The sequence below is a fragment of the Lissotriton helveticus genome, chromosome 8, assembly GCF_964261635.1.
Source record: "Lissotriton helveticus chromosome 8, aLisHel1.1, whole genome shotgun sequence".
NCBI lineage: Eukaryota > Metazoa > Chordata > Amphibia > Caudata > Salamandridae > Lissotriton > Lissotriton helveticus.
This window is the reverse complement of record NC_136069.1, coordinates 830,411,096-830,425,248: the sequence shown is the minus strand read 5'-3', so window position 1 is coordinate 830,425,248 and position 14,153 is coordinate 830,411,096. Positions and strand designations below refer to the sequence as shown.

General features: G+C 47.3%; 1 protein-coding gene across 3 annotated transcripts in view; it reads right to left on the bottom strand.

The window, feature by feature from the left end:
* The window catches only part of FANCB (FA complementation group B), a 466,340-nt gene that overhangs the window by 384,114 nt on the left and 68,073 nt on the right, over nt 1–14,153 (bottom strand). The window lies entirely within an intron of this gene.

Here is a 14,153-nt window from a genome sequence, read left to right as displayed (position 1 = left end):
TACTCTACTCACTACTCTACTCACTACTTTCAACTCACTACTCTACTCACTACTCTGCACTCACTACTTTACTCACTACTCTACTCACTACTCACTACTCTACTCACTACTCTGCACTCACTACTCTACTCACTACTCTACTCACTACTCACTACTCGCCACTCACTACTCACTACTCTACTCCTCACTACTCACTACTCTCTACTCACTACTCTCTACTCACTACTCACTACTCTGCACTCACTACTCACTACTCTCCACTCACTACTCTACTCACTACTCTACTCACTACTTTCTACTCACTACTCTACTCACTACTCTGCACTCACTACTTTACTCACTACTCTACTCACTACTCACTACTCTACTCACTACTCTGCACTCAATACTTTACTCACTACTCTACTCACAACTCACTACTCTACTCACTACTCACTACTCTGCACTCACTACTCACTACTCTACTCTCCACTCACTACTCTACTCACTACTCTACTCACTACTCTGTACTCACTACTCTACTCACTACTCACTACTCTACTCACTACTCACTACTCTGCACTCACTACTCACTACTCTGCACTCACTACTCACTACTCACTACTCACTACTCTACTCACTACTCTACTCACTACTCTACTCACTACTCTACTCACTACTCACTACTCTACTCACTACTCGCTACTCTACTCACTACTCACTACTCTGCACTCACTACTCTACTCACTACTCTACTCACTACTCACTACTCTACTCCTCACTACTCTACTCCTCACTACTCACTACTCACTACTCTGCACTCACTACTCACTACTCTGCACTCACTACTCACTACTCTACTCACTACTCTGCCCTCACTACTCTGCCCTCACTACTCTGCACTCTGCCCTCACTACTCTGCACTCCCTACTCTGCACTCCCTACTCTGCACTCCCTAGTATGCACTCCCTAGTATGCACTCCCTAGTATGCCCTCCCTACTCTGCCCTCCCTACTCTGCCCTCACTACTCTGCCCTCACTACTCTGCCCTCACTACTCTGCCCTCACTACTCTGCCCTCACTACTCTGCCCTCACTACTCTGCACTCACACGGACAAACAGTTGTACGGCAACACTCTCCGTAGAAACCTTCTTTTAAACATAAATATATTTTATTTCATGTTAAGAAGTATATATAAATAAAACAAATATTGTTATTACAAAATATGTGAATAACTTTTAGTCAATCCACGCTCAAAGGTTGTCCACCTTATGAGTAGCACGCGAGCAGCAGCTTTATTTATGTGTAGGTGAGGACGGGGATCCGCTCGTAGACGCCGCTCCGTAATGGATCTGCCCGACGCGTTTCGAAGCTCCATCTGCTTCTCTTCAGGGGCTTTAACGGAAGCGGTGTGCGCACCCGTTACACTTCTCCAATTTCATATAACTCACCCGCCAATGGGAGGCTCCAATGAGACTTCTGGGAAGTGTAGTGCGGAAAGCACACAATCAAGTCCTGTATGGACTCCACGAGTGGGCCCGTCCTCGATCCCATGTACGGCTGCTACTTCACTGCCGTGACCCCCACGTTAACGGGGTGGTGCATACTCTGCGGCTGGACTGCCGCATATAGATTCACGCTCCAAGGTTGTCCACCTTATGAGTAGCACGCGAGCAGCAGCTTTATTTATGTGTAGGTGAGGACGGGGATCCGCTCGTAGACGCCGCTCCGTAATGGATCTGCCCGACGCGTTTCGAAGCTCCATCTGCTTCTCTTCAGGGGCTTTAACGGAAGCGGTGTGCGCACCCGTTACACTTCTCCAATTTCATATAACTCACCCACCAATGGGAGGCTCCAATGAGACTTCTGGGAAGTGTAGTGCGGAAAGCACACAATCAAGTCCTGTATGGACTCCACGAGTGGGCCCGTCCTCGATCCCATGTACGGCTGCTACTTCACTGCCGTGACCCCCACATTAACGGGGTGGTGCATACTCTGCGGCTCGACTGCCACATATAGATTCACGCTCCAAGGTTGTCCACCTTATGAGTAGCACGCGAGCAGCAGCTTTATTTATGTGTAGGTGAGGACGGGGATCCGCTCGTAGACGCCGCTCCGTAATGGATCTGCCCGACGCGTTTCGAAGCTCCATCTGCTTCTCTTCAGGGGCTTTAACGGAAGCGGTGTGCGCACCCGTTACACTTCTCCAATTTCATATAACTCACCCGCCAATGGGAGGCTCCAATGAGACTTCTGGGAAGTGTAGTGCGGAAAGCCCATTGGCGGGTGAGTTATATGAAATTGGAGAAGTGTAACGGGTGCGCACACCGCTTCCGTTAAAGCCCCTGAAGAGAAGCAGATGGAGCTTCGAAACGCGTCGGGCAGATCCATTACGGAGCGGCGTCTACGAGCGGATCCCCGTCCTCACCTACACATAAATAAAGCTGCTGCTCGCGTGCTACTCATAAGGTGGACAACCTTGTGAGCGTGAATCTATATGCGGCAGTCCAGCCGCAGAGTATGCACCACCCCGTTAACGTGGGGGTCACGGCAGTGAAGTAGCAGCCGTACATGGGATCGAGGACGGGCCCACTCGTGGAGTCCATACAGGACTTGATTGTGTGCTTTCCGCACTACACTTCCCAGAAGTCTCATTGGAGCCTCCCATTGGCGGGTGAGTTATATGAAATTGGAGAAGTGTAACGGGTGCGCACACCGCTTCCGTTAAAGCCCCTGAAGAGAAGCAGATGGAGCTTCGAAACGCGTCGGGCAGATCCATTACGGAGCGGCGTCTACGAGCGGATCCCCGTCCTCACCTACACATAAATAAAGCTGCTGCTCGCGTGCTACTCATAAGGTGGACAACCTTGGAGCGTGAATCTATATGCGGCAGTCCAGCCGCAGAGTATGCACCACCCCGTTAACGTGGGGGTCACGGCAGTGTAGTAGCAGCCGTACATGGGATCGAGGACGGGCCCACTCGTGGAGTCCATACAGGACTTGATTGTGTGCTTTCCGCACTACACTTCCCAGAAGTCTCATTGGAGCCTCCCATTGGCGGGTGAGTTATATGAAATTGGAGAAGTGTAACGGGTGCGCACACCGCTTCCGTTAAAGCCCCTGAAGAGAAGCAGATGGAGCTTCGAAACGCGTCGGGCAGATCCATTACGGAGCGGCGTCTACGAGCGGATCCCCGTCCTCACCTACACATAAATAAAGCTGCTGCTCGCGTGCTACTCATAAGGTGGACAACCTTGGAGCGTGAATCTATATGCGGCAGTCCAGCCGCAGAGTATGCACCACCCCGTTAACGTGGGGGTCACGGCAGTGAAGTAGCAGCCGTACATGGGATCGAGGACGGGCCCACTCGTGGAGTCCATACAGGACTTGATTGTGTGCTTTCCGCACTACACTTCCCAGAAGTCTCATTGGAGCCTCCCATTGGCGGGTGAGTTATATGAAATTGGAGAAGTGTAACGGGTGCGCACACCGCTTCCGTTAAAGCCCCTGAAGAGAAGCAGATGGAGCTTCGAAACGCGTCGGGCAGATCCATTACGGAGCGGCGTCTACGAGCGGATCCCCGTCCTCACCTACACATAAATAAAGCTGCTGCTCGCGTGCTACTCATAAGGTGGACAACCTTGGAGCGTGAATCTATATGCGGCAGTCCAGCCGCAGAGTATGCACCACCCCGTTAACGTGGGGGTCACGGCAGTGAAGTAGCAGCCGTACATGGGATCGAGGACGGGCCCACTCGTGGAGTCCATACAGGACTTGATTGTGTGCTTTCCGCACTACACTTCCCAGAAGTCTCATTGGAGCCTCCCATTGGCGGGTGAGTTATATGAAATTGGAGAAGTGTAACGGGTGCGCACACCGCTTCCGTTAAAGCCCCTGAAGAGAAGCAGATGGAGCTTCGAAACGCGTCGGGCAGATCCATTACGGAGCGGCGTCTACGAGCGGATCCCCGTCCTCACCTACACATAAATAAAGCTGCTGCTCGCGTGCTACTCATAAGGTGGACAACCTTGGAGCGTGAATCTATATGCGGCAGTCCAGCCGCAGAGTATGCACCACCCCGTTAACGTGGGGGTCACGGCAGTGAAGTAGCAGCCGTACATGGGATCGAGGACGGGCCCACTCGTGGACTCCATACAGGACTTGATTGTGTGCTTTCCGCACTACACTTCCCAGAAGTCTCATTGGAGCCTCCCATTGGCGGGTGAGTTATATGAAATTGGAGAAGTGTAACGGGTGCGCACACCGCTTCCGTTAAAGCCCCTGAAGAGAAGCAGATGGAGCTTCGAAACGTGTCGGGCAGATCCATTACGGAGCGGCGTCTACGAGCGGATCCCCGTCCTCACCTACACATAAATAAAGCTGCTGCTCGCGTGCTACTCATAAGGTGGACAACCTTGGAGCGTGAACTTTTAGTCAATGTAAGTATTTCTTTAAAAAACATTACATTATTTTAAATAAATTCTATACGTAAACTTTAAGATGCATGCAGAGGGGTGGGGGCAAACCTGAATTTGTCAATATTTGTGAAGCACAGCTTCGGCGTTTCCTCTGCACTGGGAGGGGTCAGAATTAAGGGTATGGAAAAAGTTTTTTTTTTTTTTTTACACAGGCTACTTTTGCCAAGTGTCTGGATTCCGACATTCAAGTTGGAGAAGTTCCTCAGTTTAATTGCATCTTTGCCCGTGTAAATATGAGCCACAGGTCAAGATCATTTCCAACCTGATCGAAACAGCCAAGATGGAAATTGTACACAGAGCTTTTCTTTGCAGTTGTTTTTTAATGCACAAAAGCACATTAAGCAACTGCCTCTCCAAGTTTAGCTTCTGAGACACATTGTCCCATATTTATAAGGGAAAAGCATAAAAAATTCACATCGTAAAACTGCCAAGGTTTCCAAAGACGTTGGCTTCATGCAATGCCTGTTTCTGCAGCGAGTTCTGGATGTCTGCTACCAACGTGTAGCATTTCCAGTGTTCTCTCCACTCTCAATGTCCTTAAATTCTATTTTTTACTGAATGTCTTCGGTGAATGAAGTACCAAGTCGCCATTTTGAGAATGAAAGCTTCGACACTCCTTAACACTATTCCATTGCCAGGAAGCCCATTAAGGAATTTCCATATGGTTCATGGCGTCATCTCTCGTTGCTGACATACCATCGAAGCCCAGCATGCAGGGGCTGAAACATTTTGCACTAACAGTGTTAAGGCACTAGGATTGCGAAGGGTGCCGCGGGCAGAGAGCCGGAGCGTTAATGCACCACACTGCGCTGCAGAGTCGATAGGAACCCACTCTACATTCTGACCATTTCTCTACAGAGAACATGCCCATCCTCAAAGAAAACACGTGCACTTGTCAGTGGCCAGACGAGAACAAGACATGACCATCCAACTTGAGCACTGACATTCCAACAAGGTGCCGTGCCCCCCTGAGTGAGGATGGCTGCAGAGCTAACTTTGCCTATCGTGTTTCGACGCAATCACAAACTTTTTAATTCCATGGTGACCAATAACTGGAACTATACATGCCTGGCTATTGTAGGCTCACAAAGCTGAGACGGGTCGCCACTTATATAACTTGCCTTGAAATTCCAAGGGTCAGAGTGCCAGAACAGGAACAGTGATGGGCAAGTTCCTGGCATAGGAATTCTAGCAGACGAATTAGCTGACATTGTAACTTTGATGCTTAGATTTACTTACATACAAATTGTGACTATTATAGTCCCCGGCACAAGAATGTCGAGCACAATATGTAGTTGTCAACAGCGCTGTTGCGATGCAAAGCTCGAGTGATGACCACCCAGACAGGTAGGTTCAGAGGATCTCGGATGTTCCCTCCTTAGTTAGTGGCTATTCCATGATCGCTCCTGTGTTAGGAAGTATTTCTACTGAGCTTCGTCAATGGGACAGGTATTCTGAGGAGCTGATTGGTTGGCATCTGAATTCTATAGGACCATCAATGGAACAGGTATTCAGACGGCATATTGAAAAAGCGCCGGGATTGTGATGGGCGGGGGTAGAAGTACAGAAGCTCTCAAGATGTCCTGACAAAGCAGTTCAGATGGGAATGTTCTAATAGCACGGAAACCCACCAGAAGGGAATGTTTACCGGCTCAAATTTTGCCTGCGTGGCTTTTAATGGACTCATTCAGCACTATTGAGCTGTGTTCAGCCTCTTCCCTACTGAATTAATTAAAACATTTCACCGGCTTATCAGACCGCAAAAGTGGTCGATGTTCCCCAATCATTACGAGTGACCCTGCCTCGCGTGTGATTTTGCTTTTGAAAACCAAGGACAACGACTGTTGCAGGTTTATTTCCAAAGGTCAGAGCCAGGACGAACAGGCGAGCTAATTATCTGAAATTCACCTCTTGGGAATTTAAGAATCACTGTATTGATTACCTCTTATATTGTTATCAATACAGTATTTGCACCCGTGACGAGAAGCCAGCTGGGGTGAGACCAAGTAGGATGCACTATTAACAGCGTTTAAACAAGACAAAAATAGTGCAGTGCAGCCAGCGTGCGAGGAAAAGAAGGAAATGGCGCCCTTTGGAAATGAGACTCTTCAGGAAACACAAGAACTACAGTGTGGACGAGCATGTATGAGTCATCTTCTGTGAGCCTCGCCTGCTGCCTCTCGTCATTTAACATTGAACGCGCTCACCGCTGTGAACGCATTCGCATCATCTGGCTTGCATTACACGGGCACTCTGACAGCTCGTAATTAAGATTAATCACTCTGCCGTGCTCGTTCTCGCACACAAAATGCCACATCGGGCACGCGTAAATTACTTACAGCCTATCACTTCAAGGCTACTACATACACAGCACAGGGAAGACGAATCACTGACCAGATGACAGAAAACGCTAAGGAATGTGTGGAATTCCTCTCACCAAGGCCCTAGGAGATACTTCTTTTTTTTCTCCTTTAACATTAGTTCTCGAAACTCCTCCCAGTTTCACTGGGGAGGAGTCCGAGCCCTAAAAAGAGGGACAACGAGGCAGGATTGACCATTGTCTGAACTTTTTGCCGCAGTATTGCACCGGGGGGCCAGGAACAGCAACACCCAACCTCCTTTGTGGCCAGCTCGCGGCCAACATCGCCCGCAGTGGCAGGATGCGCCTGGAGGCGGATTAAAAAAGCCTTGAGGGCTCCCCCGGTGCGGGATGCCAGTTGTCTGCACTTTTTGCTGCAGTGTTGCACCAGGGGCCAGGAATCGCAACACCCAGCCTCCTTTGCGGCCAGCTTTCCGCCTAAGTCGCCCTCGGCGCCTGGAGGCGGATGCAAAAAGCCTTGAGGGCTCCCGCGGTGCGGGATGCCCGTTATGTGAACATTTTGCCGCAGTGTTGGACCGGGGGGCCAGGAACTACAACACCGAGCCTCTGTTGCGGCCAGCTCGCCGCCTACGTCGCCCGCAGCGGACTTCCTTGATATCTACGATGACTCCACGGCCCAAGGTACAGTGTTTTCTTTTTACATCAATGCTATGAGAGCAGTGGCTGGTCGTGTTTGCCTGGTATAAAGAACGCTCACCTACTCTGTTTACCCCATCTCTGTGTCTGATCTAAGTCCTCCTTCTAGTTAGGTCTTCACAATGGGTAAGAGAAAGGGTGCTCCAAACGTCTCCAGGATTGTTACCACCTCCCCGCACCCGCTCGACAATAGACAACTGCTTAACCTGAGCCGTGGATATGGTTTCAAACAAGATCCGGCTGGTAGAACGTCACCTTTCACTTACAACTGAAGAGGTCACTCATCCACATCAAAGTTGTAGTGATCCATTACCATCTCAGAGCGCTCCAGAGGTACCAAGAACCTTGACTTGCTCTCTGACGCAGGTCCACAGTGTGGGTGCAAGTACGGCCTGCATGGGGGTTGCACCTGGAGGATAGCCTGTGTCTGGCTCAACAAGCACAGACGGTGGTGAACAGTTTTGCGTTTTCAAGGGGGAGAGTGGTCCAACAACCAAGCGGAGGAGAAAGAGTGTCAAATCCACTAAGCTGAGAAATTCTGCTAAAATCAACAATTTTCCTTCGCACAATAAGGCCTAGATGGTGTTCCATCTGGGGGACTGGTTGAGGCTAACGAGAATACATGGTGTGATTTGAGCAAATGCCTAGGTGATCTCCTGGACTCCAAGATACGTCCCATTCTTGATCGATTGGTGAAAATTGAATACAACCTGGCGAGGTCGCTGGATCTCAAGACTTCCATTTCCACTTGTACCTAGTAAGCGGCCTCTGACTTTACCTCTACTATCCCTGATCAAAGCAAGAGTGCTTTTCATTCATTTGAAATCTTACCAGTATCCCAACCTGTTATTCAACAGGCAGCCCGTGTCCCAAACCTGGCTGTTCTTCCTGTGATAGACCTTCCCCCAGCATCTGCTCCATATGTCATTGTACTGACTAACGTGCCAAGGCTTACAGAAACCAGTATGGAAACTACCAGAGGCCTAATGAATAAATCCATCCATTGGCTGAATAACAACGTTACTGGACACTGGGACACATCGAAAGACATTTTGATGGCTAGGTGGGTGAGAGACATTGGGGACAGGGGCCTTGGAAATAATGGAGCTGTTATTGAGGTATATTTCTGTTCGCCCAGGTTATGCAGGAAATACTGTATAAAGCAAGTATGGGAATGGTCAAAACTAGCTCCATCAAGATGCTACCTCTTGGCTTCTTTTATCAGCATTTGGTGAGTCAATCAGGTACTCCTGGTAGTTTTGTCCCCAGAGACTCTGCACTGCCTGGACCCCTACCTTCAGTATCACTCCACCTGTCCAATAGATTTGCCCCATTGGCTGGGTTGGAAGAAAGTGATTGACGGTTTGGGGAGGTGTCTGTCTGTTCTGACCTCCAAGAGGTGGAGAGGTCACTTGTCAATCAAGTCCTTGTTACCCAAATGCCACCCTCACCCCAATATAATCCTTCGCCCTTGGTGTCAGGTTTAGAGGAGGAGGGCAGGATTTCTTGTAATCCCAGTCCGGTTGTACTAATAAACAATACTCTACCACATGACCATTTGTGTGTAGGACCTCGTACTTGGAATTGTATGGAGGATCTTGCTAATTTAACCTCTGCTCAAGAACCGCCCTTAGGTTCCTTAAAGAACCCTCCTCCTTTAGGGTAAGTGTGCGCTTAAGAAACAACGAAGGACAAATAGATGATGTATGCCTGAAAATCGTAAACTGGAATATAGCGGGTGTAGCCTCAAAGATCGCATTGGAGGGATGGCGAGAAGGCTTTCGACCGAGTCTCATGGTGCTTCTTATAGGATGTAATGAGGCGTCGGGGTTTTGGGCCAGAGTTTATTACATCGCTGCAGACATTATATTGCCAACCCGTTGCCCGTATTTGCACCATGGGACTCGAGTCAGAAGCAGTTCACATACAAAGGGGCACTAGGCAAGGGTGCCCGTGCTCTCCACTTCTCTTCTCATTATATATTGAGCCGTTTAAAAAAATGCTGGAATCCAGCACTAGGATTCAGCCAATAGGCATACAGAATTACCGGTTTTAGGTCCTCGTTGCTGTTGTCACACCTAGACCAACCATAGCGATGCAGGAGATCGAACATCTAGCTGCAGAGTTTGGGGCAGTTTCTGGCTACAAGCTGAATACGGTCAAAACTCTGTTGTTATGCGCCAATATGCCAACGTATTCAGACCCAAGGGTTTGCCAGGAGGTTACGTATCTGGGTGTCAAGCTCAGGTTCTCGGCAACTGCCTTGGTTAAATCGAACTGGGAGGCTCTCCTATCGGGGGTAAGAAGACAGTTAGATCAGGCGGAATGCCTCCATCTTTCCCTTGTAGGGCGATGCAATTTATTAAAAATGATGATACTGCCTAAAATGTTGTATTTCTTTAGATGTGTCCCCTTAGAAATTCCAAAAGCGAGCCTGGCACACCTCCAAGCTATTTGCATGTGATTCATGTGGTCTAGGGGCAAGGCCCGTCGGGCTCAGCGAGATATGGTACTACTGAGATTGTCAGGGGGCTGGTCGATACTGGATTTCACTTTGTACTACTATGCTTGTATGATCCAAGGCATGAATATTCTGTTAACAGGGGTTGGCCATCTCGATATCGCGGAGTGCCCCTCCATATACCAGATGCTAATGGGAGTGAAAGCTAAAAATTGCTTGTTTTTACACCTAGATGGGAGTTACTACAAACGCACTAGATTTAAGGTTTTGTGGGCAACGTACAAAGAGTGGAAAGCAATAAGGAGCATGTATGTTTTCGAGAAAATCTCGTGGTACACACCATTGGTATCTAGAACATTTTTGCCACTACATTTGTGGGATCGTGTGGCTCACGACTGGAGAGCAAAAAGAATACGGATGGTGGGAGATCTGTATTCGGAAAGGGGTCTCAAATCATTTGAACAACTTAGGGAACAGTATCAGCTGCCGAGGGAGAATTTTGCTAAGTATTTACAAATTAGGCACCACTTGGTGAATAACTGCTGTATTATCCAATCCAATCCTCTAATAGAAGGAAACATGGTAGGAGCACGGATAGGCACTCTATACGGTCTTATGTTGAGTACTAAGGCTAATGATCTGGAGGAACAAAATCGTAAATGGGGGATTAAATTGGGTAGACAGGATATACAAATAGAGGCTTCTATTGACTTGGCCAGTCAGTTATTCTTGTCCGCAAAACTGTCAGCCCAACATTTTAAATCACTCTTTAATCTATACTATACCCCAGACAAGGTGTCTAAATGGATTGGTGATCAAATAGGGGAATTTCTTCGCTGTGGACACCCATCTTCTGATGATGTGCATATTTTTTTTGCTTGTCCATCTGTAGCTGGTTTATTAACGCAGTTGGAGAAATTTCTAACAGAGATTCTTGGTGTCCCTATACAATTATCTGCCACTCAGATTTTTTTAGGGGTAGAGATGGGTTTGGCTGCGGCAGGAATCAAAAAACATCAGGCTTTTTAAATATTTTTAGCTACAGCTGTATATAGATTGAGTATAGCTTCACTTTGACTTCAACAGGATCCGCCTACATTTGAGGCCTGGAGGGCATGTTTCTTCTCTGTATAGAACATGGAGCACAGTTTATATGCCCTCAAAGGCCATCGTAAAAAGAAGCTTGGCTGGTTAGTCTGGGGCACCGTCTCGCAATATTTGGATTGTGAAATATGAAATCTGGGGCCGGTAGAGTTCCTTGATCCTTGTACAATAGGGCTACAGGTTCACACCTTAATTAATTAAGGATTGCAACATCGGTATTCTTTCTTCTATGTATTGGTTAATACAGAGGCTGTCATTGTTGTTTTCTGTTTTTTGCTTTGCCTCTTTGTTAATCGGAAAGCCCGCAGCGTATATTGTGTGTATGATATTGATTTGATCCTACTGACTCATGTATTTTCAATAAAAAAATAAAAAATAAAAAACGGAGGGATGGCGATCCTTTCTTATGACTTATGATATCGTTTTTATGCAAGTACTCTGGGAGTGCAATGATATTGTATTTGATGGGTTCACGTGTTTTAGTCATTCCATCCATAGCAGGTAGAGCTAAACGGGGTTTGTCGGCCTGGTTTGAAGTGGAAATTGGTGGCCTGATTGTTCAGTTACTCCAGGAACAAGGGAAGGCGCAGGCTTTTTGTCTTTCTTGGAATTATACTTTTAAGTTGTATTTGGTAAATTTCTATAATAATAATTTTACATCCGAAGGCGATTTCCAAGGCTTTTTTGTGCTGATTGACATGCTTGCGGAGAGAGAGGCTTGAGCGAATCGCCCCTTTAAGTTGTTGGTGGCTGGGGATTTTAACGCAAAATCGGGGCTTCCTATGCCCTTTTCACGACCACCTTTGATCCAGTCTCCCATGTGCTGGACCAAAATGTGATGGATGCTAGGGGACAGGTCCTATTTACCCATTTGCTAGAACGGGGTATGGTCAATAAGGCGCCCAAATTGACTGACCAACATATTCCCACCTTTATAGGACGAAGTGCAGGAAGCACCATCGACTATATATTTGTTTCTGGAGCATGTTTTCCCTTATTAAGGACTTTGAGGTTCTTATCCAGCCATACAGCGATCACAATCCTATCTCTGCAAAGATGGTGTTACCATATAGGGGACAGAAGCCTAAGCCTCTATCTATCCAGGTATTATCCACCAAGGATGCAGGGCGCAGGGTGGTTTGGCATTCAGTGAAAATGATCAGCATAATGTCCCAGGTAATACCAATCAGTTCTGCCCTGGTATTTAGTTGTAATTGCATACCATATGAGCCAGCCCGTATCCTACATGGTTTTGTAATTTTGCTAGACAAAGTCAAACATTTATTTTCTAAACCCATTATCTAGTCTTGCAATCGAGCACATTCCTGGTTTGATAATGCCTGCAGAGAAGCTAACAACACCGTACGCAGGGCTCTATAGCAAAATTCTAGAGACCAGACGGTGGTCAGGGAAAGCAGGAAGCTGTATAAGCTTTCTACAAAAAAATTAAAGTTAGCCTTGAAGGAAGAGAAGTGTGAATTAATAGTGGGCTCCTGCCATTCTAAAGATCCTCAAGCCTTCTGGAAAGCAGTACGGTCAGTTCTATCTCCCACCCTACCAGCCGATAAAGTAACCATCCATATAACTCCCGAGACTTGGGTAACGCATTATGCTGGTCTCTACTCTGCTGATCTTAGTGCTGCAGTTTGCCCCACTACAGCTGAATTTAACATGTTCAAATCTCGTTTTTAATGAAGGGGAAGTCTGGAAAGCAATTGACAATAGTAAAGGTAAGAAGCCTCTGGGCCCGGATGGAATCCCACTGGATTTATTCAAGGAAGACCCCGTATTCTGGTCCCCGGTACTCACCGTTGTTTTTAATTCAGTTTGCAGCGAGGGAGTGCCAAAGTCCTGGTGTTCATATGTTATAGTGCCTATTTTAAAAAAAGGAAACATGCACAATCCCAAATGCTATCGACCGATATCTCTCTCGGACTCCTCAGTCAAAGTAATTGGGAGAGTCGTGCTAGACCGCCTACTGGACTAGAGCGTCCTTTTAAACTTTGCCTTTTTCAGTGACTAAATCTGGATAGATAGATATATTTCATTGTAACTGAAAAATACAAGGATTAAAGTTGTGTTCATGATCTCTTGATTGGTGATAGAAAACTGTACACAGGTGTAGTTTGTTGACACCATTGACACTTTAAGGATGTAGCGATTGAATAGTTTTAATTAAATATCAATAAACATGTTTATTTTACTTCAAGTCCACAAACCCTATAGTACACTCTCACAATTATTGGATGATGTCATAAGTGATGTCATCTATGATGTCAGTTGAGATGTCATCAATGATGCCATTTAATGTCATGAATGATGTAAAATGTAAGGTCATGAGCAGCTCATTGCTGTAGCACAGGTTATAGTTAGCTCAGTAAACTAGAACTTCTGAATTTCAGTTTTTTGGGGCTTTTAAATGTTAGAGTTTATCAATTTAAACACATAACTATAACTTTAGCATCACTTTATATCTTGTTTTTTTTCCAGAGAATTTATGGGGTTTTATGGTAATGTTCAAACTTGAGCATACACCCAACCCCCCAGGCAACCTACAGCTACTGCTCCTGCAGTGCATGGTCTTTGGACGAGCTAAGCAGAGGACTGACCCCAAGGCCAGGCACTGTGCCCAACCCTGCTGCGGCCAGCCAACCCTGCCCGCTGTACATGGCCTTTGGCCATGTGCAAGAGAGAGGAGGTTGTCCGTAGTGCCTCCATGCAAACCCCGAAGGCACCCAACCCCCATTTTACTCTCTCTTCTGAAGAAAAAAAAATCTGGTACTGCAGGACCGTACATGCAAGCTTCCTCCCCATGATACCAGGGTATCTTGGGATGGAAGCTTTATTAGGAGATTCGGCAGGAGTCCCACAGTACCTCAAGGGAGGGCCGTGCTTGGTCCATCTGGAGTACCGTGGTACCCAGGCCTGAATCTTTTTTAATCTTTCGGAAATCCCTCTGGGCCCCTAGCTCCCACACATACCTGGGAGTCGGGGTTTCCAAACCTGCCCCCTTATGCACTTTTTCACAAAGTTTTTCCGGACACGTTCTGCAATGGCGGCCACTACATGCTCTTCACAGTTGCAGCCAGCCAACCAGATCGATTGGTACTTAAA